The 27829-nt window shown below is 34.1% G+C and overlaps 1 protein-coding gene and 1 pseudogene across 1 annotated transcript in view; one reads left to right on the top strand and one right to left on the bottom strand.

Moving 5' to 3' along the window:
• KCND2 (potassium voltage-gated channel subfamily D member 2) overlaps nt 1–27829 on the top strand; it is a 481036-nt gene that overhangs the window by 330664 nt on the left and 122543 nt on the right. The gene's annotated exons all lie outside the window — the stretch shown is intronic.
• LOC148092214 (cytochrome c oxidase subunit 6B1 pseudogene) lies at nt 26605–26911 on the bottom strand (annotated as a pseudogene).

The following is a 27829-nucleotide window of genomic DNA, read 5'->3' as shown; positions in this document are numbered from 1 at the left end:
GTGCTCGTATCTGTCTCACTCGTATGCACAGGAATCACTGAACATCTCAATATAATGCAGTCTGATTCCACTGTGGAGTGGGGCTGAGATTCTGAATTTCCAAAAAGATTTCAAGAGATGCTTGTATTGCTAGTCTGCAGACTTTGCTTGAAAGGCAAGGCCCAGAAGAATCAAATCAATCACCTGCCCTAAAATAAACACAGAGAGATGTACTATGCAATCACTATTCATGAGGAAACTAATTACTTTCTGAGCTTTGTTTAGTCACTCCAAGGTTATACCATTTTTAAAGAAGCTGCATTCTCTCCTGCTTAAAAAAAAAGCATGTCTTTCCACTAAAGGGGTACATTAACAGCATGCTGCTCATCTGTTCACCTTGTTTTTATTGTTTGTTTTTTTTTATATAGATAAATGTGTATTTTCAGAATTAGGTACCAGACTGCCATTTTATTCTCTTCACCCACTCCACTGTTGTTCTTAGCACTCCAACCTCACATGTATCAAAGGGCATGCTCACATCAGTTCTGAAAATGCCTATCTTGCTATCCCAAAGAAATCACAAATGATCTAAGTTCTACTTCTATTAATAAGGGAAGATAATTGCTTACTAAACTAATTGTCCTACAGCCAACAGCAGCCCTTCCAAAGTACTGAACCATTAAATGAACATTGGTGATAGACAGGGCTCCCCTGATGACTAATGTCTGGGTCCCTCTATACTTTGTATGCTTTGTTATTTAATAAACTCCAAACAATTTGCAGATAGTGCTTAACTATTACACACATCATCTGTCATATATTTGGTGCTTTTCTAAAATGTGAAGCTGCAGGGTTTTTTTATAAATTAAAAACTTGTATTAAGAAGTAGAATCTTAAAGAAAGCTGAGGTAATCAAATACGACCTTTCAGGATAATTTTCAGCAGTTCCAGATTTCCTCTGGCCCAGCCCTGGAAAATTTTGTATTCGGTGCCCTATATTTTCAGGGAATGTAGGTTAGTTGAAATGAACTTTTGCTGAAAGAATGTGAGTGCACTTTGTGATATTCATTTGGTTAGAATTGGGGGTAAAGTATATAAAAGGGGCAGTGGAGAGGATTGTTCTTAAAATTTTAATCTGTGTCCAGAGAGTTGTGTTTGAATTGTTGAGATTTGAGAGGAACAGATGGGTAAGGATACAGAGAGTAAAACCTGAGAGCAATATAAAATATTTCATTTTCTGTTCTCCATAATAAAGTGAAAAACAGACTTTGTTCCAAAGTGAGTCTCCTGACAAAGTGACCTTTCAAGTCTTCCTTCTTATGATATTTAAAATATCATCAAAGATTACAGGACCCTGGAATCATCACAGGGATCCTGCCTGTGCTTCCTTGGGGAAACCACTAACAGAGGTTAGGAGAGAAAAGGCTGTTTCACAGGAAGAAATCTTTGGCCTCTGGTGTTTAGGCTCCACAGGTAGTCCTCTGCAGTCACAACTCTGCTGAATTTTTTCTTACCGGAAAAACTGAACCAGCACCACCAATCTGTGTTCTCCAAACTCTGAAATGTGTCTTATTCAAAATGAATGCAGAGACTGGGTTCATACTGTGTTCCCAATCTACCCTAGAGAACATTAAGCCAATAGCTCTCTCTACCCAAGATGTGGCTTTTGCCAATTGCTCACTACTAATGAGCAAATAGAGAGTTATCACACCATTGCTAATTTGTCCCTGAATTTGTATATGATGAACAACTCAGGCTGAATTTGAACAAGCAACTGTTTCTGAAAAAAACAGCATATTTGTCTTTCAAATCCTCTATGCCCACACACTTAAACTCATAGTTCATGAAATAAAGAGCTAATGATGCACTTTGGTTCCATAGCTGTCTCCTCACAACACTCATTTTGTGTAAAGTAGTGTTTTCCATTAAAGTAATTAAGAATCATTCAGCTGTGAAAGAAATAACACATAAGGTGTGCTGCTAATGTACTAAATAAATAAATTATGAAAAAAAATGTTCAAAGATGAAACAATCATATCTATTTATTGCATTTTATGTGAGACATGCATATTTGTTTTACAAACTTTTTCACATTATTCCTTTTATAATGTTGCATTAACTGCTCAGTCTATTTACTGCATGCACACACTAAGATCCCAGGCATCTGTAATTTACTGGCAAAACATGTCTTAAGAAATATGCATTTCAACTGTAGAGGTAAGATCCTAAAAGAATGGGATACTTATTGTATGCTTAAGGATCTCTGGAGCCCTTACACTTTCTTAATCTATAAGAAACTTGATAAAGTCATGAGCACTATAGTTGTATGAATCTCATTTATTTTTTAAGTGTTTGAAGAAAGATGTTAAAATAATTGAATTTCCATTGATTAATTGGAAGAGGGTTGCAAGTTATTCCTAAATGTTGTTTCATATACTATTTTATAAATTTAAATTTTAAAATAAAAAATATTTGAAATAAACTCATTAGAGAATAGTGTACATATGAATCTAAGAAAAGCATGAAGACAGCTACACAAGTTGGGAAAAGTATTCAGTAGTCTGTACAGTAGAAAACTGGGTGTTTAGCTTAATTTTAAATTCCTTTTTTCTGGGATGATTGACGTTTAGGGGATATCTACTAGCTGTTAGATGGTAATTTATCCAATCATCTATTGAAAGATACTTTGGTTGTCTCCATATGTTGCCCACCATGAACAATGTAGCAATAAACATAGGAGTGCATATATGTTTGTGAATAAATATTTTCAAGTTTTTCAGTTAGATACCCAGAAATGGGATTGCTGGGTCATATGGTAACTCTATCTTATGTTTTTTGAGGAATCACCATACTATTTTCCACAGTGGCTGTACCAGTTTACATTTCCACCAGCAATGAATGAGGGTTCCTTTTTCTCCACAACCTCTCCAACACTAGTTATTACGTGTCTTGTTGATAATAGTCATCCTAACAGGTGTGAGATGGTATCTCCTTGTAGTTTTGATTGGCATTTCCCTAATTGCTAGTGAGGTTGAACATCGTTTCATATATCTGTTGGCCATTTGTATGTCTTCTTGGGAAAGGTCCTCTGCCCATTTTTTAATTGGATTGTTTCTTTGTTTGGTGTTGAATTGTATGAGTTCTTTATATATTTAGGATATTAACTCCTTGTCAGAGCTGCTGTTTGTAAACAACTTCTCCATTCTGTTGGTTGCTTTTTTGTTTTGTTGTTGGTTTCTTTCACTGTGCAGAAGCTTTTACATTTGATATAGTCCCATTCATATATTTTTGCCTTTAGTTCCCTTGCTTTTGTAGTCAAATTCATAAAATACTATCTACGACTGAGGTCTATAAGTTTAGTAACTATGTTTTCTTCTATGTAATTTATAGTTTCAGATCTTATATTGATGTCTTTGATCCATTTTGGATTAATTTTTCTACATGGGAACAAAGTATAATTCAGTTTTACCCTTTATCATGTGGCTTTTCCCCCCCTCAATTGTGTTTTTGGCTCCTTTGTCAAAACTTATTTGCCCTTACACATATGGTTTTATTTCTAGGCTCTCAATTCTGTTCCATTGTGCTGTGTCTGTTTTTTTGCCAGTACCATGCTATTTTGATTATCATTGCTTTGTAGTATAATTTTAAGTCAAGTAGTGTGATATGTTCTCAAAAATTCTAGCTTTATTGATAATGTTTCTGGAAACTTGCTATGGAATTGCCTTCAGAGCTTATAGAATTTTTAAATTGAATTTATTGGGATGACATTAATAAAACCACATAGATTTTCAGTGCACGACTCTATAACACATCATCTGCATACTGCATCATGCATTCATCACCCAAAGTCAAGTTTCTTTGCGCCACCATTTATCCCTACTTTGCTCTTATCCACCTACCCCCACCCCCTTTTTCCTCTGGCAGTCACCATACTGTTTTCTTGTCTGTGTGGGGTTTTTCTGCTTAATCCTTTCACTTTTTTTCAATCAACCTCCAATACTCTCCTCTCTGACAGCAGTCAGTTTGCTCTCAGTATCTATGAGTTTGTTTTATTTTGTTTGTTAGTTTATTATATTTATTAGATTCCACATATGAGTGAAATCATATGGTATTTGTCTTTCTCTGACTGGCTTATTTTATTTAGCATAAAACTCTCCAGGTCCATCCATGCTGTCACAAAAGGTAAGATTCCATTCTTCTTTATGTCTGAGTATATTCCACTGTGTAAATGTACCATAGCTTTTTTATCCACTCATCTATTAATTGGGTACTTGAGCTGCTTCCAAATCTCGGCTATTGCAAATAAAACTGCAATGAACATAGCGGGGCATATATTCTTTTGAATTTTTGTTTCTTTGGATATATTCCAAAAAATATAATCACTGGGTCAAAGGGCAGTTCCATTTTTAATTTTTTGAGGAAACTCCATGTTGTTTTCCACAGTAGGTGCACCAATCTGCATTCTGGCAGGTGTGAGGTAGTATCTCATTGTCAGTTTTTTTCTGCCATTTAATAATTTTTTAATTTTTTAATTATAGTTGACATACAATATTGTATTAGTTTCAGGTGTACACCTCAGTGATTAGAAGTTACGTAACTTACTAAATGATCATCCCAATAAATTTCATATTCATCTTACACCATACATAGTTATAAGAATATTATTGACTATATTCCCATGGCTATTCTGTAACAACCAATATGTACTTCTTAATCCCTTCACACTTTTTACCCATCTCCCCAACCCACTTCCCATCTGCCAACCATGAAAATGTTCTCTGTAGCTATGTGCCTCTTTTTGGTCTGTTTTCTAGTTTATTTTGTTTTTTAGATTCAATTGTTGATATATATTTATTGCCACTTTGTTGTTCATATTTTTTATCCTTTTTTTCTTCTTTCTTTTAGAGAAGACTCTTTAACATTTCATATAACACTCATTTGGTGGTGATGAACTCCTTTAGATTTTTCTCATCTGGGAAGCTCTTTACCTGTCTTTCAATTCTAAATAATAGTTTTTTTGGGTAGAGTAATCTTGGTTTTAGGTCCTTGCTTTTCACCACTTTGACTATTTCTTGGCAATTCTTTCTCGCCTGCAAAGTTTCTGTTGAGAAATCAGCTGACAGTCTTATGGGAGCTTCCTTGTAGATAACTAACTACTTTTCTCTTGCTAATAGTTTGAGTTCTGTTGTCCATTGTAATAAGCAACTTTGCCCTGCTTTGCTCTAGTTCTGAATCTTTATTATATATATTACCAGAGAAGTTGACAGACATGTTGTGAATTTCATGAGTTCCACTGAGACCTGGAGATTTGACTTTTGCTAAAATTAGTGCCATGGTAGAGAACTGCAACTCTGCACCACCCGAGCCTCTTTTCACAATCAAGTGACTGCAGATTTCTGGATTGATTAGAACAACCAGCAATGAATCTCATTACTGCAAATAGTAACCCAAAGGTTAGCATGTGAACATGCAAAGGAATGCACCTTAGTCCCAACCAAGAACTCTCCAAAGTAACTGGGTATGAAGTGTACCCATCTAGTATTAAGAATGTCAGGTTATACAAAGTGTGACAGATTCCTAAATTACATATTTTAACCTGCCGAATCTCGCATTGCTTTTTACTCTACCATGAAACTTACAAAATACTTAGTATATAAAAAGATTCCCTCAGTTTCATGCTCAACTTACAAGTCTGTTCCTGCTTTGCTGGCTCTTACTGTGATTTTAAAATGTCTCCCAGCCTTTACCTATGTTTATTCTTCAGTGAGCTATAAGGGTATCAGGGCAGTCTTTGTTGCTTTTATGTTCTCAGTGTTTGGTACCCAGGACAGGTTATGGATAAATCCTGGGAAGGGAAGGGGAGGGGAGGGGAGGGGAGGGGAGGGGAGGGGAGGGGAGGGGAGGGGAGGGGAGGGGAGGGGGAGGAAGTTAAATTTCCTGGATTTCACAGAATTAAAAAAATGGATCTGAAGTCAAACTGCCAAATGAAAAACTGATTTGCCACTTACTAATTAAGTAATATAAGGAAAAATTATTTTCTCCCATTGAGCATCAATTTCCACAATTAAAAAAAAATTGGTTACAATTTTACCAATCTAAAAAGGCTATTGTAAGTATTAAATGAGATAATACATATAAAGTTATTAATATAATACATGTATACTATGTACTGTCCTAACTGTAAATAGCTCTGTTTATTTTATCTTTTATTATCTTGAAGGGATGTCATAAATCCATGTGAGAATCTGACAGAAATAGACCATCTCCTCAAATAATTTCATAGCTTAAATAAGTTCTTGAAACATATCCGTGTACTCCATATTAAGAACTATTTATTAAAATTAGTCACTTTTTTCCCAGCTACACATCATGACTCATTACTGAAATGAGATCTACTTACATTATAGGAATCAGTAATACTTTAAATGACAGAGAATAGAATTAAATAGAAAATAAATATGTCTTGCATTTCATTTAATTAAAGTAAATAAAGGTAAAAGTTTAGTGAAACTTTGTTTTGGGATGTGTGGGAGGGCGGGTGTTAGGCTATCCTGTAATTTGCATTTCACAAGATGGGGCACACGAGCATCCTTCAGACCCTAATGTCTAATAGTTTTTTTAGCCCTTCCTGTTCTTAGTTCCATCCAGTTTCCTTGATTCTCAGCTCTTTTCTGTTTTTAGTTTCACCTTGTCTGCTTGATTTTCCAAGCATCTGAACACAACAGCCACATTTGCACATGCAGCTGACCACAGGGCTAATTATTTTAAAAAAGAACTAACCCCAATGATTACATTAATCATTGCATATTGACCCCACCAGCAACATAAATGTCATAAATGTTCAGAAGGCATGATGTATGCATCTAAATTCCAGGCATGACACACAGATGGCATATTTCAGAGTTTCACTGTCATACTGCCCTTTGGCTACAACCTGGGGCATGTTATACATGAAACAGCTATAGCAAGATGCTGCTAGTAATTATATTCCTTAGAATAACATCCAAAGTACCAATTTTATGCCATACTTTGTGCTACAGCATAATATTATATAGTGAAATTGCAGTAAATGCATGTTCCAGATTTTTGTAATGAAACTGCTTTAAGCTAATTTATCTACTTTCTTATCTTAGAACGAGAATCAAAATATGAGTTAAGTGAATCTTCTATAAAACATAATTTCACACCTAAATTACAGTATTTTCTAATTGAATGTTAGACAACACAGAGTGTGTTCAAAAAAGCCTAAAGTCTGCAGATGATATAGACAGATATAATCTAAACTCTCTGTCTCAATGATGATTAATCTAATTATCTTCTTCCTAAAATAATGTCTCTTTAAAAAGGATAGTTTCTCCCTGAGTCTAAACTGAATTACAGCTGCATTACAAATGTATTATTTATTATAGAGGTTTATCAATTATTAATATAACATTTAGTATTTTTAACACTGCTGTTGTTTCACAAGAAAAAGACATAAAATTATTTTAGAAAAAAATGCAAACTCTTATTGACTTCTGCTTAACATGCATTTTATCTAATAATCACATTAGTGATTGAATTATACTGAACTAGGAAAGGCCTTTTTCAGTTACAGCTTAATTTGGTATAAATGAACTTCATTCACCAACATTTTGCTATGTTTCAGGCCAGAGACATCACTTAAACACATAAACAAAGTATTTATTTCAGATGTCCTCTGTTCTCACATTAGAGTTTTGGGAAACTCTACCAAAGGAATTCATGAAGTTGAAAGTCATTATTTATTTACTTTCTCTTATCCTAGATGTTTGTTGTGTGACTGAATAAAATGATTATCATATTGAGAATTTAAAACATGACTAAACTTTTTACTTAAACATCACCTGGCCTATTAACTAAGGATATATGGATGTTTCATGAGCAAAATATCTTCAATAAACTTCAAAACATAAATGTTCAAGATGTGTTATTTTATATATACTATGTGAATAGTAGAAATGAAGCAACTAGCTATTCATGCATGCATTTAAGAAGTCGGAAAACCAATCACTGGTGTATTAAATAGTATTTTGTGCATGCAAACTTAGAAAATATAATTTACAGGCATGAAATAGAATTTGTAGCAATGGCAACAGAAACTAAACAAACAGGATATAGTCACAAAATATGTTTCCTTAAAGAGCATTAACCCACTGTCAGGAAGCCCTAATTTTATTTTTATTTTTGTCATGACTATTCTTGGCTTGTTGTGACCTTTTGAAAACTAAATATCAAATTATGAATTTCTGAAACAGAAATACAAAAACAAGGTTCATATCTGCCTTATTTATTATAATTTGTGGGAAAGAGGAGGCTGAAAAGGATTTGTTTTGCGAATAAACATTCAAGTGGTGGCTTTATTCATAAAGTTAATATTTAGGCAATATGAGAATACTTCTAATGTCTTAAGATGAAACTTTTCTAATTACAAAATAATTATTTATATTACCTCAAATGATGAGATTCTTGAGAATAATTTTATATGCAGAAATATGTCTGTTAATTATGAAAAGTAAATAATCCCAATTAAGTAATATTTAAAAATTGGTATCATGAATGTTTCATTTAAATGCTGTCATTCATTCTCTCATATGAAAAACTGGCAGAATTCTAACTGCAAAAAAACTCTCTTACACTTAAAAAGCGCACATTTTCATTCATTTACAATCTATAATATCTAGTCCATGAAAGAATTTAATTTGGAGTTCAGAGTAGATGTTGAGGACAGGGACCACACTGATCTTTCCCACTGGTATGTCTTTAGCACAGTTCCTAGTTGTAAGAGTTCAGTTCATATATTTTGCTTATACATTTTGAATAAATGAAGGAACAAAACAAAATCCAGGAAAACTAAACATGATAAAATCATTTGTGGTTTTAATACAGAAGAATGGAGATTCCTACTAGGTTTCCCCCCCTAAAAAGTCCTAATACAAAAGACTTTAAATTTCTTAGGAAAACTAAGTGAATTTTTATCAATTTATTGTCCAAATTTGTAAAAACTAATGATTTTAAGAATTAGGCTATTTCACTGATGGGAACAGAGGGAAAACATATATGCCAAATCATAATTTCTTAATCCAAATAAATTGGATGATACTGGCCAAAGAAAAACCCTGATATGCAAAGGTCTGAAGCTGGGTAAACTCAGGCTCACCCTGGGTAAAATAAAAAAGTGACTTTTAACACACACCTAAAGTATCTTGCCACCTTAAGCCTCTCCTCTATTCTGCCAAGTCATTGCCTAATCTTTCATTTGTGCTTCTGTTAAACACACTGAAGGATGCAGTGACAGTTTTGACAGTGCCTCTGGAGACCAGGCAAGTGCCTGTCTGTAGTGCTCAACCTAGAGACTTCCTGATACCAGTCAATACAGTCTGAAGTCTGTGATAAATATTTTAGTTACACCATGGGAGTAAAAAATAAACAATATGGACAGTGACAAGAGCTCTTTAAAATAGTTTTTCAACAAAGATCTAGTCTTTGTAACATAATGTTATTTCTTTTGTAAAATAATGGTGATATTAAATGTTAGGTTGTTTTTCCTAATAGAAAATAAACTTGGTAAGCTTTGTTGTCGCCGAGTACAAATAATTCAAAACATGTAGATGGTTGGTAATAGAAAAACCATCTAACGGGATTAAAAATAGAAAATAGAAAATGTTGTGTGGTTTAATGCAAGAAAAACAAGAAAACAAAGAATAGATTTCAGTATCTCCTTTTACAAGTGCCATTGACTGGTGAAGGCACAAAGTCTAGAAGAGCTGTAATGGATTTTTTTCCTCTTTTGTTCATTGTTTCTGAAAGAGTCCAGCTACCTCTGATACTTCTGTGAAGAATGGCATTCAGTTATATATAAAAAAAGAAAGCATTCTGCTTTCTTCTTTTTATTTTTTAGAATGAGACTAGTCTTTTTTTCTCAAAGACTATTTTCTTTATATAATTAATTTATTATAATCTGACTAAGTTATGATGGAAAGTCTTTTATAATACACTATATATTATACTAGATTATAAGAAAAAGAAAAAGAAAAATACTTTTTCCAAAATAAATAATCTACTTAAGCAGAGTTTATTGTCATGTTATTAGATTTTAAATAACCTAGAACCAATGTGTCTGAGTTGATTTTAAATGTACTAAATATGTGTAAAACTTCTTTAGAATGGTTTAACTATTAAGACACCAACATCAAAGTTTAGAGACACATGAAGACTAATATATTTGCATTTACAGGATTATTTTTTTAAAAAGGGAACCTAATTCTACCTCAAAATAGATATGTCAGGTTTTCTATGGGACCAGTGAATGGGAGTTTTTACCCAAATGCTATTTATCCAAGGGTTACCAGGTAATAATTAATTAATTAATAATAAAATAATACATGTGAAATTATTATATATACACTTTTATGATTTCTGTTATAAGTAATTATATATACCTGAACTTCCCGTCATATTCAGGTGGTTAATATAGCAGAATAGTGGCACACTCAAGCTAATGTGATTATTTTATTGTCATAAGCTTTAAAAGAACTCTTCCTTTTTCTTACACATACACATTTTAGAACCCCTTCCTTTATATCTAGACATTTTTGGGTGAACCAAACCAGTGTATGACTTATAATATCAAAATTGAAAAAAATCTCTTTTGAAGAATTGTTTATTTTCAGATATCAGTGAAATATTTTAGTACCTTCAATCAATTCTATAGGATACTTACAGAAGCATAAAGATGAAGACTTAAAAGTATTTGCAATCAACTTTGAGAGAAATAATACATATTCCATGGGTAAAGTAATAGATGAGTAATACTATAAATCATAAGTTTAGGCAGGGGAGTGTCAAAAAATTAAAAGAACAGAGAAAATAGAGATGGATTTAAATCTTGACCAGGACAATAGTTGGCTAATATATAACCTTTTGAACATTTATTTTTAAATATGTGAAATGAGGATACTAAAAACCCCATAAAATGATCATTGTGGAGATTTGAAACAGGTGGTGTTAAAACTTAGCACTGGACCAAGTACATACACTAAAATAAACAAACATGTATTTATTGTTATTAATGGTACTTCATGGCATTAATAGTTACAATTGTATTTGGTTGTGGTATTTTCTCCCTTTAACATCTCTTTGCCTGGAAAGTTTGTTTATGCTTCTCTCATGAGCTTCACTTTCACTCTGCCTTGATGATTAAATGCGCTAATATTAGTGAACTGTATGAGGGCAATTATTATGATTTTCTCATATCTGTATTCTTCAGAGCTGTGATCTTTTACTTTAACCACCTAAGAATCTTGTTACCATGAAGATTCAATTCTGGCTCAGTAGGTTTAGGCAGGCTTCTGAGATTCTGCATTTTCAACAGTGCTTCTGGTTCCCCTGACCACACTTTGACTACCAAGGCCCTAGAGCACTTATTTTGCCTTGCATATGGAAGATATTCAATACTATTTCTTTATTAAAAAGATACCATAAAACATGTGACTTATATTGCCCAATTAATTACAAAAACAATCATTTTAAAAGAAGTTCAGAGGAAGAAGCTACAGAAAACTTTATGGAGTAGTAGAGAATTTACCGAGATCCTCAACAATTACAAATATGTGTATAGTTAGAGTGGAGGGCAAGAAATTCTAGACTCATAGAAGAACATAGCCAAACTGTGGAAGGAGCAAAGCTCAGGAATGTTTAAGAATTAGTACAGCCATTGTGCCCCAAGCATAAGATTTGGATTAGGTTAAAAATAAGTTGGAATATATTGACTGACACATTGTTTGTGTCAGTGAACAAACTTAGATTTTTTTTTAGCAGTCTGTGAAGTGATTACTGTTTTTAGGAAGGGTATTCTGTGTGGTAGTGTGTAAATGGTTAATGGTGAAGAAAAAAATGGAATAAGGGAGGTTTAATAAGCTCTTAATTTTAGCTTCTAACTGTATATTCAGTTACACTTCCAGGATTTAAATTGACATCAAATATAAGACATCTTTACATATCTCTCCCTTTGCTATGTTAAATCATATTATAACTAATCCCGAAAACAATTAGAAAGGAGTATAACTTAGTTTCAGGATAAGTCTGTTCACATATTCTTCTACAATAAACACATTAATTATGGTACAGCTTTCCAAATTTGAACATTTCCAGGAACTTTACCACCAGAAAGAAAAACAACAAAAAAACTTGTTGCACTCTATTGGGATGCTTGTATTTAGCACATACTGTCAGTATTTTCTCATATTTAATAATATTGCAGCCCGGCCGGGCTTGGCTCAGCGGTTGAGCGTCGACCTAGGATCCAGGGGATCGGGGTTCGATTCCTGGTCAGGGCACATGCCCGGGTTGCAGGCTTGATCAATGACTCTCTCATCATTGATGTTTCTATCTCTCTCTCTCCCTCTCCTTTCCTCTCCCTGAAATCAATAAAGACATATTTAAAATAATAATAATAATAATAATAATAATAATAATATTGCAATTAAACAGTTATGCAGAAGATTATTAATAACCCATGTGAGAAGTAAGGCAATCAGATATTTCACATAAATAATAAAATTGTGAAAATAGAATATAACACTTTCTAATATATTTAATGTTAGAAGGAGCAAATAATCATGTTTTTGAAAAGCAGTTTTGATTATATTGTAAAAGAATCAACACACGTTTTGATCAAATTTATAAAGTTCACAGCTGAGAAAACCACTCACTAATGTATATCTCAAAGCACTTAATTACAATTTTGCCTACTATGTGATTCAGTTGCAGGCGGAATATAGAATGAGTCTTGGCCCATATTGTATGGTATTAACATTTAATTATAGAATATAGCTGCCATAAAATTAACCGAAGAGTAGCCCTCATAATGGATGTCTAAGATCAAATGATTTAGTGTATTGCATCACTTAGGACCAATGAAGCAGAGTAAGTAAGGTAGAAAAAAATAAAAACATAGTAAAATAGTAAAGCAAGGTGACTGCCATTAACAGAAAAATGTAATGATCTCATTAAAGGAATTGTGTGCAGTCTCCATTCCAATTTTTACATCTCTGGGTTTTTCTCTAAAATTGGCAAAAATATTACCTACAATCACATGATTTTAGCTTGAATTCAAATGTAAAATAGCCATATATCTTAGAATTTTATTTTATGCTTCATCCTTATGTTGCAGTGCTCCGTATACAGTATCAATACTTCCGTTGATTTCTTGTTCTCTCCCTTTGCTAATCTGAGATAGAGTAATTCATTTCATTCAAATAGAAAGTCCCAAGGTAAGTGTCCATTAATTTATACTACTTATGAGGGAGAAAAAGTAATTTTACTTGTGAAAATACTCAATAGAAATCATATAAATTTTTGTTGTTCAAATATTACAGATGCCCCTTTTTCTCCCCAGTGACCCATTCCACCCCACCCCCTTCCCCAGTCCCTCTCTATACCATTGTCATTGTCCTTGGGTTGTGCATATATGCATATAAATTCATTGGTTACTCTCTCCTTCTCCAGCCATCTGCCCTCCTCCATCCCTCTGAGATTCATCAGTCTGATCCATGCTTCCATGTCATTGAATCACTTCTGTTTATCAGTTTATTAAGTTCTTTAGATTCCACATATAAGTGAGATCATGTGATGTTTGTCTTTCTCTGCCTGGCTTATTTCGCTTAGCACAATATTCTCCAGGTCCACCCATAATGTCCCAAAGGGTATGAGATCTTTCTTTCTTACAGCTGCGTAGTATTCCATGGTGTAAATGTCCCACAGCTTTTTTATCCACTCATCTACTGAAGGACACTTGGGCTTTTTCCAGATCTTAGCTATTGTAAATTGCACTGCTATGAACATAGGGGTGCATATATTCTTTCTGATTAGGGTTTCAGAATTCTTAGGATATATTCGTAGAAGTGGGATCACTGGGTCAAAAGGCAAAAATTTTAAAGATTTTTGGAATAAGTCATATTCAGAAGCATATCTAAGCTTTTTGAATTGTGAAATATGGCTGAAAAATTCATGAGAATAACTTTCTTATGAGAAAATTGAAGGAACATGAATGTGCCAGACAAAAACAAGTACAAATATAAAAAAACTTGAAAATTTTTGGATTCCTTGATTTCAGTCTTATAGTTTATTATCATTGGTCATGATAAATCCTCAATATTTTGTCCTAACTTTGCAAACTGGAAAAGAGAGATTTTTTGTTTGTTTGCTTGTTTGTTTTTATTGTTGACAATACCCCGTATTTCCCCCTTTCCAACCAACCCCTGCCCAACCCCAGGCCTTCACTACACTATTGTCTGTGTCCACAGCCAATGTATACATGCACTTATGTTCTCTGGCTAATCTCTATCCTCCATACCTCCATGCCCTCTGAGATCTGTTAGTCTGTTCTATGCATTGATGTCTCTGGACCTGTTTTGTTGCTTACTTTATTTTTTTCATTAGATTCCACATATAAGTGAGGTCATGTGATACTTGTCTTTCTCTGATTGGCTTATTTTGCTTAGCATAATACTCTCCAGGTCCCTCCCTACTGTCTCAAAGAGTAAGTGATCCTTCTTTTTACAGCTGCATAGTATTTCATGGTGTAACTGTTCCACAGTTTTTTGTTTTTTGTTTTTCAAATATATCTTTATTGATTTCAAAGAGAGGAAAGGGGGGAGAGAGAGAGAAGAGAGAAACATCAATGATGAGAGAGTCATTGGGGATCGAGCCTGCAGCCCGGACATGTGCCCTGACCAGGAATCAAACCTCGATCTCTGGTATCCTAGGTCGATGCCCAACTGCTGAGCCAAGCCGGGCCATGCTCTCACAGCCTTTTTATCCACTCATCTTCTGATGGGCACTTGGGCTCTTTCCAGATCTTAAGTACTGTAAATTGCACTGCTGTGAACATGGAGTGCTTAAGTTCTTCCTGATTAGTGTTTTGGGCTTCTTAGGATGTATTCCCAGAAATGGGATTTCTGAGTTAAATGACAGTTCCATTTTTAATTTTTTGAGGAAACCCCATATTGTTTTCTGTAATGGCTGCACCAGTCTGCATTCCCACCAACAATGTACTAGAGTTTCTTTCTTCAACTTCCTCTTTATACTACTCTTATGAAATTGCCTTGGGAGAATGTAGTTTTAAAAATGTAGGTATGGACAATATGAAATGACAATGGTACATTCTAAATTTTGTGACATTTGCAATCTAAAACAAGAACCTATTTTTAATTTTTCTAACAATGTTTATACTTCTTATAGCTTTTGTTTGAAGCTTAATATTACTATTAACAATATGTTATCTGCATTAATATTTCATCATTTACTTTTCCTGCATTTTCTGTTTTATTGTTTCACAGTTTGTAATTTTGCCTGATCCATTTTGTTTCTACATAGAAAATTGAAATCTAATGAGATTAAGTTACTGTTTTAGATATATAATAAAAAATGTATTGAAATCCGACTTTACCATTGAACACTGTAGTGGAAAATACATAAACAAAAGACATAGCCTCTTTTTACAAGTATCATATAATCCTCTTGAGATGTAACAAGGATTCAAAGAAATAACTGCCAGTTTTCATTATTTATATTAGCATATACAGTGTGTCCCCCCAAAAATGTATACACACTTTAACAACTCATAGCTCAATTTTGAAAATTAAATGTATTTTAATAAACACTGCCGTTATAGCTATTCAAAGTGTGTATATACATTTTTGGAGACACTCTATATATGTCCAGCAATAACTGAGTTAAAAGAGCGATCATAGTTAGGTGATACTAACCAAGGTGATTCATGAGGCTAATGAGTTTTGCATAGTGCCATTATCAATGGACACAATTTGATCCACCAATAATAACAAATAAATAGCATATCTCTAACTCAGTCCATAATGAAAAGCACCAATATCTTCTGGAATACTGGAATTTATTTAAAAATGAATGTTACAATAACATGTACTGCACATTAAGAAACAATTACTTTGGAGATATGAAAGCAATTCACTGTGTGGCTTTGGGCAAATCATTGTCTTTCTATTTGTAGGATTTTTTTTCTATTTTTGAAAGGGAGATTATAGTCTCTGCCTTATGCAACTCTTAATGTTGCTTGGAAGATCAAATGAAGTTCATGGTAAATATGCTTTGAACAGTGCAATATGCTAAAGAAATATATTGCTAAAAATAAAAATCCTAAAGAAAACCTTACGCTTGTTTTCTCATGAGCCTTAAGTTCCCTTCCAGTGCTGCGATATGCACTATACAAAGTCTCAGTCTCTTTGAGTTTGTCTAATATTTTATCTAGAATTGGTCAACATAGACCCCCATTTGTGTAGAGTGCAATTTTCATCATGCACCATAAGGCTCACAAGGCTATTATATTCCAGTATAGCTTCGAGTAAGCACTTAGTACAGCAGGCACCTAGATGGAACTGGAAAGTTAAGCCACTGTTTCCACAAACCCTTATTGAACACCTGCAATGTGTCCAACATTGTGCTTGTAATGCAAGTACAGAGAAGAAAGATGGTTCCCACCTTTCAGGACTTTTCATCTAGTTGAAGCAAAAAGAAAATGAACATATAATAACATCCAATTTTCAATATGATTATTTAAAAATGGATAAATGAGAAAGGTTTATTTATTGTAGCAAAGAGGTATTTGATTTAAAAGGCTGCAGTATGATTTACAAAGTTGGTTTATGTCAATTTTTCAAATAAAAGCCTATTTTGAAGAAGAAAGTTCTTTTTAAATGTTATCTACTATAAGTTTATTTCAACTCTAAAGGAATTATTCCTTAATTTGATTCACTTGTTAATGTCCTTCTAGCTGTCAAATTTATACTCCTCTCTGTGAGCTAACCCCTTTTCTTGAAGTGATATATTTTGGTCTATACTATTATGTGAGGTGAGAAGATTATGGCAATGGCCCAAATAGCTTAATCAAAGATTTTCATGCTTATAGAATTGTATATAGTCATTGTGCAAATGCATTTATAATACATTACAAATAATATTAAAACCATCTATTAATTTGTTATAAATTGGTGAGGAGACCACCTGTTTATTTTCAGACACATAATAAAGGTGATTTCAGTGCCTTTGTTGGGGAGGTCCTAAGGAACCCAAAGTTAAGGCTTTAATTAATCTAATTTGAAAAGTTAAAAAAAAATGTGAAGTGAGAAAGTTTGATATAAAAAATATACATGCTGATTCCAACAATCTTTGGCTCTGAAGAAATATACATTTATAAATATATATAAATATATATTTATAATATATATAAATATATAAAAATATATATAAATCTAAGATGGCAGCAAATGTCCAAGGATATAGAGAGGAGAAAAAACAGATTATAAAACACTGATACATTATAAAGAAGTGAATAAAGACACCAAATAATTAAGACAGAGGTTTTGATTGTCTCCTTTTATGAGTTAAGAACAATGATGAGAACGTTAAAGATGTAAAATCAAACAAATTGGCAAGCCAAGTATTCATGCTATCTCTGAGCACCTTAGACAACTTAGAGATGGAGGTCAGGTGTTTTTACAATCACTACATCAGGCACAAGAGTGGGCAAACCAGTGTAGACATCCCACAGCTCAGTGATCGAAGGGATATGTACATTACCAAGCACTGAGGCAATATTGGCTATGATGCTGCCAACCAACTGTGACTGTCCTCAAGAAAGTCTCCTCTGAGGTCATTTTAATTCTTTAGTGATTGTTTCTCCAGGTGAATAAGTCAGGATTTGAGATGAGACCTGTATACCTACAGGTCTGTAATTGAAGGGACTAAGACTGCCATTTCCCTTGGCATATATCTGTCATAAATAAGACTACATTAATAAAATCAGAACTACCCATGTCCTTAAAGGGAAAACATTATTTCTCTTACTTGCCTAGGAATTCTAGTGGCTATAGAGAGGAAGCACATTCCTTAAGCTTAACTGCCTAGTTCCAGCCACTACATAAATGGATAGCATCCCTGGAAATTTCTATAGTTAAATCCATATTAACCCCATTTTTCACACTATCACTTCATGCAGCTTTTCCAAATTCAATAAATTTTTATTGTGTTTCTACTTTGTGCCAGGTTCTATTCTTATGTGCTGATGAAATTACAGTTAAAAAGCAAAGTCCTAGAACTCATATTCTAGTCAGAAGATGAAGACAGTAAGTATGTGATGAATGATGTAATGAAGCCATTAAGAAAAATGGGCAGGGTAAGGGAGTAAATTATACAGAAGCTCATGGAAGAGCTGTCTGATAAGGTGTCAATCAGGAATGGTTGAAATAAACAAACAACAAAAAAGAATCATGTGCAATAGAAATAAATTTAATGTCCTGAGACAAAAAAACAGTTAGCCTGCTTGAGTACTAGAAAGAAGGCTCAGGTGGTTGGTCTCAGTAAGCAAGGAGAACAGGATGAATTGAAGTTGGGGGAGAGGGCGTAAGGCAAACGATGTGGCTTTTTAAAGTATCGCATAACTTTTGATTTTACTTTGAGTGAGGTGGAACTTAACTAATCAGACATATTTTAATTAACTTTATGCCTGCTGAATGATGATCGAAGTGTAAAAAGGTCAAGATAGAAGCTGCAAGTTAGTTAGAAGGTTTTTGCAATAGTACAGGTGAGCGTTATATCACCTCTTATCAGGAAGGCAGTTGATGTGTTCAGACTAGACAAAATCCTAGATTTATCTGAAGCCTGTTGGATGGACTGTGGTATGTGTCTAAGAGGAGGAGTAGAGATGATTCTGAACTTTTGAGTCTGAACAACTGGAATACTGGTGCTGTGTTGGAACATACAAGTGGAAATTAAGTTTGGCTTTGAACATATGAAGTTTGAGATGCCAATTGAGCATCTAACTGGAAATATTAACTAAGCTGTTGGAGTTTAGTAGAGAAGTTGAGATTGGAGTTATAAATTTGGGAGTCATCAGCATGAATATGATAATTAAGGACCTAGGAGTGAGTGCACCAAGGGAAAAAAGTCCCAGCATTGACATTTGAGAAAGCTGAAGATGAGCGTATACATCTTGGCATTTCTATCACTAAGAGGAAAGTTGTGGAAAGACAATAAACCAGTTGTTTTACCATGCTCAGCATTGACCCATGTGTATATAAGCAATTAACAAGTCACCTTCATAATGATGTGGCAGACACATGCATCATTGACCCTAATACACTGAGGCAGTTGCTCTTTGACCAATACAAATTCAGTAACATTTTGGCAATGATCAATGCACTGTAGTATCTTTTAAAAAGATATATAAGACAGATTCTTAGTGTACAGACAGTGGTTTAAAGAATCAAAGTTGCCGTTGCATTTCGTTAATGGGCAAAAAGTTTTCCTTTTTTCCAGACTCTGCAAAAATTTAGGTGTCAATTTTCATTCTTCTAGTTATAGAAATATCTATCTATGATTCAACCTAGTCCATGTCTTCAGACATGAATGATAGATAAAATGTTATACCAAAAGCTTAGATGTTTTTATTTCATAACAACTTGTCATGAATACTTTTATAGAGGAACCATGGGGAAAACATAGTAAATAAAAATATTCACATAATACTAATGAATGTCTTTTTATTGCTTATATCATTAGGGAATTCCCAAACTACTGGAAGAATGAGAATTGTGATATCTCAAAGGCTGAGTCATATATGCTTTTTCACAATATGGTTTTCTAAAATAAATCACATGAGATTTAAAATATCTAAGTTAAGTTTTGCATTTTTATTTGTTGTTGTGGTAATATGAAAATCATTCTTGCCAAAAACAGACTAGAACAATATTTTAAGGAATAAATTTAAATTAGGTGTATGTGCCTGCTAATGTTTATGAGAATAGTGCTAACTACATCTGCTAACTAAATATGTAAATTAGAAAATTTTTGGTTTAGCAGTCACATCTGTGGTAAGAATTTGCATTATTAGAGAAATTAGATGTATTTCTAACAACTGTTTCCAATGCTATTGATAGAAAAGGAAATAAATATCTATTATCTTGAGAAATGTCTGAAAGTTTTAATCTTTTTTTCTTTCATATGGCACTAAATCAAACATAGGATTTCATAAAATACTGCTTTTGCAAGTTTAAATAATATCCACAATATTTATTTATTGTGTCATTATTTATCCAGCTCTTTTTTACAGAAATTCTACTGGATTTGTCTAGAACTAAAAACATGAATATACTATATGAAGTAAGCCAGCATTCAGATAATCACAATTCCACTTGAGGTCCAGTGATTTTTAAAACCAAAACTGTTATCTAAAGTTACTGAAACTCATTACTTTGCAAAGGCATAAAATAATGCAAATGTGAAAGACCACATTAAAAATACAAGCTTTTATATATGGATATTTTTTACTTTTTAGGAGGATACACAGAAAAATCAGCATTAGACTTTGTTTTGCAGAGCCTACTTGATGCAGTGCTTTCTAACAGAGTATATTTAACTATTTTATGGAGTTAGAATTCTGGATGATTTGATAAAGGAATCACTATTGTTTGGCCTAGATTTACATTGTATAGACTGGCTTTTATATCTATGAGTAGAAGATACAAAAAAGTGATTTTATACATGCATATTTATTTATCAGTTCATAATAAAAACATCAGATGCAGCCCTAGCTGCTTTGGTTCAGTGGTTAAAGCATCGGCCTGTGGACTGAAGGGTCTCGAGTTCCAGTCCAGTCAAGTACCTTGGTTGCAGGCTTGATCCCTCTCCGGTGAGGTCATGTTCACGAGGCAACCAATCAATGTGTCTCTCTCACATCGATGTTTCTTTCTCTCTTCCTTCTACTCTCTCTAAAAAGCAATGGAAAAAATATCCTCGGATGAAGATTTAAAAAAATTAAAGACAAATAGTTCATTATTTTCAAACTAACCTAGATACAGGGGTTATAACCTCTTCATTATACAAATGTACAAATTCTATTTTTAATAATTCTTACTAAGGAATAAAAAAAGATTCAAATGATAGATAACATATGGTAAGCATTGTCCTTATTTTATTCATGTATTCAGTATGTTGTAGTTTCACAAAATTAAATCATTAGGACAGTCTCAATTCATGATGTCAGGCTCCCAGCTCGATTTCAGGTCTTGTCATTACTCTAAGACCTCAATTTTCTTAGAGGATAAGTGAATTTCTATATATTTTTATAACCTCTCCGGGATATAACATGGTTTCTATATGATTAGAGGAGAGTAATTCCAGTAAATTGTATTCATAATGCAGCATCTGCTATTAAAGTCTCTCAATTTTCTATTTCTAAAAAAAGAAATTAAAAAAGATGGCACAGAATATGTCATAATTCTGCAGGTTGCTATCATTAGGACGGTAATTTCAGCAGTATATATGCACACATGCTAAACAGTGGGAGACAAGGGCATACTTCCAGAAAATAAATAATTCTGTCTTGCATTTATATATACCTTGCCTCTAAGAAATTGAAAGTAGTTAAAAGAAATAAATTTTTAAAGCCAGAGACAACAATCTGTAAATTACAGTTACTACTTTTTCAGGAGAGGTGAACTACACAATATACGGAATAAGAAAATGGCTCTCTGTAATTATTTGAAGAATGTAAGGTACATTCTGAAAAATATCCTTTACTACTGATGTATGGAGGTCTTTCCTTTTCATTATAAGAAAAAAATTATATTTTACCAAAATGTCTGACACCATGTTTATTTTATTTTATTCATTTGATTTTATTTAATAATAGTAACCATGAGTTATTTATTGCCCTCTATATAATACACAGGCTATATAAGTTAACTCGCTAAAACCTTACAACATCAAGAGGTGTTATTTGCCATCTTATAGATGAGGAAATTGTCATGGAGAGATTAGGTCACTTGCCACAGATCACACAGTGAAAAGCTGAGGCTAATACCCCGCTCTGTTACTTTCAGCAGTAGCCTTTGAAGCCAGGCCTCCATGTTAAACAGGTCAACGTCTTTCTGACTGGCTGTCTAGAGACTATTTTTTTTATCCTCATCAGAGGATATTTTTTCCACTGCTTTTCTGAGTGGAAGGGGGAGAGAGAGGGAGAGAAATATTGATGTGAGAGAGACACATCAACTGGTTGACTCCTGACGTGTCCAGGGGCCAGAGCCTGCAACCAAGAAATGTGCCCTGGCCAGAACTGAGCCTGGGACACTTCAGTCTGTGGGCCCATGCTCTAACCACTGAGCAAAACCAGCAAGGGCTAGAGTCTGTTTTTAACAAGACACCAAGAATGTCCCATGACTGACCAGGACTCACTTTCTCTCACTGAATTAGGGTGAATCTGCAATAATGGCATACGAAGAGACTTAAAAACTTGTAGCAATTCTTACACTGTTCATCAAGCTACAAGAAAAGTAATTTCATTGGTAACAGAACAGTTACCGGCTAGCTTATCCATTGTAAATTATGCAAATAAAACCTTGATTTATTGCAATTTGCCATTTCATGTATTGAGAGAAATGTCTTTTTTCCTTCTCAGAGGAAAAATAAATTGAAAGAAGGTAGGGTTAGGATATCTGTCTTTCATTTTAAATTAATGGCCAGTTTGTTCACTGTTACCTTTGTAACTGGTTGCTCTTTTACTAGCGCTGCTTAAAGGAGAACAGTGCTACTGGTTATAAAGCTCCCATTTAGACAAACTTGGCCATGAAGCCCAAAGAGATTAGTTGACTTGGGGAAGCTATTTTTTAATGGAGAGAAAATCTCTTTTCAATCATGGACCATGATATTGAGGCACAGCCTGAATCTACAATGGATTTATAGAAGGAGAAACCAAGTCTGATGGTGGCATTTAATGGAGGTCAAGAAAGAATAATAAACACTTGGAAGAAAAAGTCATGCTATTTTCTAGACAATGTTGGTCCATCAGATAGTGATGATAACCAGACTTATGTTAGCCTATGTTTATTGAGCTTATTTAAATTTCTTCAAAAAACTCATGAGTGTTATTATTTCTTATTTTACAGATAAGGAAACTGGACTTAAGAAAGTTTAGGTGCTTTATCAAAATTATTTGCAAACTATGGGCCTAAGATGGGAATCCAAATAATTTAATTCCAAAGCCCATGTTCTCAATCATTTCACTACTCTGAATTCATCACATGGTATATAAGTGATAAGGCTTAATAATCGTTTCTTACAAAATGGCAACTTTTGCATTATAGTTAAGTAAATTTATAAGATACAACTTATGTTGATCTTATGTTGTTTAGAGAATGCATGGTTTTAAATTGGGTAGGATAGCAAGGATTTCAAATCTGAGCACCTGACAAGTATTTTGAAACTATTTGAGTATAAGGAAAACAAATTTTATTAAATGCATGAAAGATATGATTATGAAGCAAAGGTCGACTATCTAAATACCACAGTGATCCTCTACAGTTGTAGAATCTTTTCACTTTAGACACTGTAATATTGATCTAATGGATATACTATAAAATTTGGAACCACAAATTCTCAGCTTGTATTCCAACCTGGGGCCAGAAATATTTTTCAACTCTTTCAGCCTTGGGTGCTTTCTTCATAAAATAGGGATATTCAACAGCAACAAATATTAATTGAATAATAATACTTATAATGCCTTCTTACATCAAAATTGTGTTTACAGTTTTAAGTGAGAAAACATGGAATAAACACACTAAAATTCTATCCAAAAATTGGATCATATTATTTGACAATTCCAGAGACTGCTTCCTGTCATCTCTACTCAAATGTCTCAAGCACATTTTATACTTATATTCACTGTGTTCCCTAACACAGGAATTAGTACAATCATGTATCTATACTCAGTCTAGAATGCTGGGTTTTATACTTATGACTACCCTCAACTCACTTGCCATGTCCTGTCCATCACAAAGTCTGTTAAATGTACCAGTTAGCTCCCAAAGTAATCCTTTTCTTACCATAACTACTCCCCCCATCGTTTCTCACCTGACACAGTAACTCCTAAGAGAGCCCTCATGTTTTTTCTTGCCTACCTCCTTTCCGTTCTCCACTTTGCAGCCAAAGTGAAGTTTAAAATTACAAAAGTGACCATGTTACTTTCCTATCTAAAACCGTATAATAGTTTCCCACTGACCTTAGGGCAACGTTCAAACCAATGACTCTGTCTGACCACCATCCCTCACCCCTTTCAGTCCATCTTCACCTCAGGCTACTCCCCACCCAGAGATCTAGATGTCAGCAATTTTGGAATTGCTGCAGAACTACCTCATACCAGCTCTTCGTCACATCTTAGCTCCATCATGCTGCTCTCTTTTCCTGGAATATTCTTACTGCGTCTTCACTTGGATGTCCCATTGATCCTCAAAACCTACTTGCTGACTTTATTTCTTTAGCAAGGCTTTTCTCAGTCCCTTGAATCAGGTTAGGTCCTTCTGCTAGTGAAATTCTAATACCTTTTACTTGCTTTCTGAAAATAGTCATGACACATAAGTTTTTTTATTTTATTTTATAGGCTTGTCTGTCTTGTTCACAGCTGTAACCCTAGAGTCTAGAGCAGGCCATACATAAATACATGGATGTTCAAAAACAGACTGTCTGATGTACCAGATAAATGAATGAATAAAATAATGATATTAACCATTCAGTAAGCTAGGATAGGAATCAACATATTTTATCTTGAGACCCATTGGGAGAACTAAGCATTGGTTATAGGTGCTACTCCAAATTAGTGTTTCATATAAAGTTTGAGAGCAGGGAGAGTACCTTATTTCCTTCTCTCTATCCTGAGACCCAATAAAATGTTGAGAACATTGTAAGAACTACACAAATATAGGTAGCTATAAAAGAATGGGTATGATTGTTCGCTAAACTGTGAAAGATTTCAAATAAAACAGAGACCATATAAGCAGATAATCATTTGTTACTTCCTTCCAAGAATACACTTGCAGCACAAGTAGTTATTTCAGGGATACTTCCAACATTTAGGATACTTGTGGATCCTTTTGTAAAAGTTATATCCAGGGTGACACAAACTTTCTGGGGATTATCTTTGGCAATGACAAATATTTGACCTTCATGTGTACCTTTAAATTTTTAAGCCATCCAAATTTAAGAGCTACATATGGTGAGAATAATTGCAAGGACAAAGCATTGTTTTGGAGCTTGAGGGGGAAAAAAGAAAAATAAGACAATTTCTTAGATGAGTCTTAAACTTTCCAAAAACAATTCTTAAAGAAGTTCAGAAACATTTAAAGCAACGGAATAAGAAGGCTTCAAATGACAATATTCATTTGCTTGCCCAGGGATAGTATATTTATTTAAAAATCAATCCCTGGGCCAAGGACCCTTTTGCTAAACTCCAAAACACAGCTGTTTTATTCAAGAACTATTTTGTGTCTGATTAAAGTGGTGCCTGGGCCTTATTCTAATTCCACAGCTCTCTTGATTGATTTTATTTATTTGATAATTTATTCACTTATTCATTTTTTACTTTTATTTAACAAATACATAGTGATCAGAAGTTATTTGTTAGAGAAGGGATATGTAACAATGTCCTAAGCAAACCTTACTTTGTGGCCTGGGAGTCAGGGCAAGGTTCAAGATTATAATCACAAACAGAAGAAATCATGGTGCGTAAGAGCATTATAGAAGTTTAGTGAAAGGAAGGACTTAAACTGACTGCAGATCCTCATTACAATAATGTAATAAGCACTATTCCTCATTATGAAATATTTATGTTTGCACTAAAGGGTCTAGAGCATGTTTCTTTGTATTTTAATTATGCTTCACGGGCTATGTTTGCTGTGAATGTTATTATTTGTTGCATAATTAAGTAATGAAGCAATTAGCACAGCAGGCACATGTCAACTAGATAGTGGTTAAAATTTGTGATTAACTATAATTTTTTGCTGTCTTTAGCAATATTCTCCTTCTTACCAAATGAAGCTATACTTTTTTCACTCTGAAGAGACTGAGTTCCCACATAATTGAAGCTTTGCCTACATAGTAATATAACTAAATGAGTCTCAGCAAAATGTCTTGATGACATGAAAGCATGCATTGAAGAGCTCTCTGTGGAGAGCTCTGAAGTAAACTACTAAGAACATTGTTTGGGTTTTAAAAACATGGAGGAAAAAGCATTATGCAGGCTATTTAATTGGCATTTTACTCCTCTACAATCCACCAAGTACATCAAAGTTCCTCAACTCTTTTACACTGTGACTATGCATCCTCTAACAAACTGACACCTTCTACAGTTAGGGACTTGCAGAACTATGAGCAGGAAAACTGGCACTTATAAATTCTACCTTTGTGACTCCATTATGTAATAACTGGAGAGAGAAGGCAATTCATCCAGACTTCAGGCCCACCATTTACCTTCACTCAATAGGCATTCTTTGTAGACCTCCTCTTTGCAGGCACTTTGCTCTGTTCTCTGTGCCAAAAATGAGTAAGTCCTGGAGTCTACCCTTAAGGAGCATACAGTCTAGACTAAATAACTAAGTTTAATTCATAGTTAAATCACAGTACTATATGAACACAGAAAATGCCTCATCTCTGTCCATTTCTTTTCTCTTTTTTTTTCACTTTTCCAGCAAGTGTTTATTAGTTAAGCTGTGATTCAGGATCTTGGGGTGGGATGTACGCAGGTCACCCTTCACCTCCCTGGGAGAAGGATGGACAGAGGACAGGTGAGGGGCAACAGTCCAGGTCTTCCCAGGAAACACATCCTGCCTGGTGGTTACCCCGGGCTGACGCCCAGGACACGGAGCAAAGGCACTTGTACACACACTGGTACCATTCACACACGGAGACATCACCCTTTTTGCAGTCATTGCCTTCTTACAGTGATGGAAGTCCAGGTAGTTCTGCAAACAGTTCCTGGACTGGTTCTGGCTGGGCTGTCAAAAGGGGCAGTCTGGTGGTTCTTGATTTGGGTCTTGATGTCTTCTGCCATGTTGCTGACTCTTAAAGACACCCCTGAAGCCACTAGCAGCTCAATGTGACCCTACCTGTATCTGATAAAAGGATTAACCTAAGACCACAGTCTCTCGAGCAATTACAGTGTCTATTTTGTACATGGATAAGTAGGTTAACTTCAGTGAATCACTGTGTACCTGAAAAAGGAATCCATCTATGGTGCATTTTTACTAAGTCAGAGTTGGGATGATGGAAGTGTTTTAATCCATGTCAATCAATAGTCCTGAGAGTTATGATAACCATCATTGAGTTCTAGGGTCTAGTGTGAAGAGATTAGCCCCTGGGTGACTTTTGCTGAGAGTTTGAAAAGGCAGATCCAATGGAATACCGTCATCAAAGCAAAAATAAAGTATAAAGAAGCAGACACTGGAAGATAACCATTCTTCAAAAATGCAAGCACAACTGATATTGGAAACAGTAAAGACAAACCAGAAAAAAATGAATTAAAATTGAGATGTTAGATTATATTAGCTTAAGTGGTAGAGGAGAAATAATGTGACTGCAGTAAAGTCAAGGACAGACAAAAAAGTTTGACAGGGAAAGTTTAGGATAAAGTTCTTTCCTCAGCATTTCTTAGACCTGTGTTGGAAAACAGCTTCTTTCTACATGCTCATGAGCTGTTTTTACTTTTTCCATTTTACTGTTTAAGTCTGAATCAAAGTATGAAAAGTTATAAAACATCTCCAGTGTGTACTGTCTGTGATTAACACTGTCTCTGAGATTCCAGAGAGTGAGATCTGTAAGACACACTGAACAAAAAGCCAACTGATGGACAAACGTATTTGGTATTATAAATTTAAGATAACCCTTACATGCACCTCTAGGGATATGATCAGTTCCATAACAGATGCAGTAGAAAACTGATTTGCAAAAAAGAGACATTTCCCTGACATTC

The sequence above is a fragment of the Miniopterus natalensis genome, chromosome 10 (assembly GCF_054644295.1).
Source record: "Miniopterus natalensis isolate mMinNat1 chromosome 10, mMinNat1.hap1, whole genome shotgun sequence".
Lineage (NCBI taxonomy): Eukaryota > Metazoa > Chordata > Mammalia > Chiroptera > Miniopteridae > Miniopterus > Miniopterus natalensis.
This window is presented reverse-complemented; position numbering and strand designations above follow the sequence as displayed.